The 464-nt window shown below is 19.8% G+C and overlaps 1 protein-coding gene across 2 annotated transcripts in view; it reads left to right on the top strand.

The window, feature by feature from the left end:
* The window catches only part of LOC107618011 (cytochrome P450 71A1), a 38,543-nt gene that overhangs the window by 1,823 nt on the left and 36,256 nt on the right, over positions 1-464 (top strand). The window lies entirely within an intron of this gene.

The following is a 464-nucleotide window of genomic DNA, read 5'->3' as shown; positions in this document are numbered from 1 at the left end:
ATTATTAATATTGCAAGTGTGAGATGTATGAAATTAGTCCCATATTAAAAAAAAATTAAAAAAAGTAAAGAGTTTATAAGATAAGAGATCCATGCATTAACTTATTACCTTAACTTGTTACCTTATTTTGGTCGGCTTAGTTTATTTAAAAAAAAAATTGTAACTAAGAATTCATTAGTAAAAATAAAAGTTTTAAAAAACTAACAATTTCTTACTAATAGATAATTAATGCATTAAATTTAATTTTTATACATAGACTAACCATGATTTACGTTCATATATTACATAATTTTCACACACTTGTGATAACAATAGAGACATAAATTATTATATTTTATATATTTACGTTCTTTTTTTTTTCATTATTTAGATTTGCAATCTTTTATTTATATTTGATTTCTATATTTTTACGAATTAGCAACATAACTCATAATTGAATAATAAATTTTGCATAAAAAGTTGGA

Source organism: Arachis ipaensis, chromosome B09 (genome assembly GCF_000816755.2).
Source record: "Arachis ipaensis cultivar K30076 chromosome B09, Araip1.1, whole genome shotgun sequence".
Taxonomy (NCBI): Eukaryota; Viridiplantae; Streptophyta; class Magnoliopsida; order Fabales; family Fabaceae; genus Arachis; species Arachis ipaensis.
The sequence above is the reverse complement of the archived record's forward strand: the minus strand, read 5'-3'. Positions and strand labels throughout refer to the sequence as shown.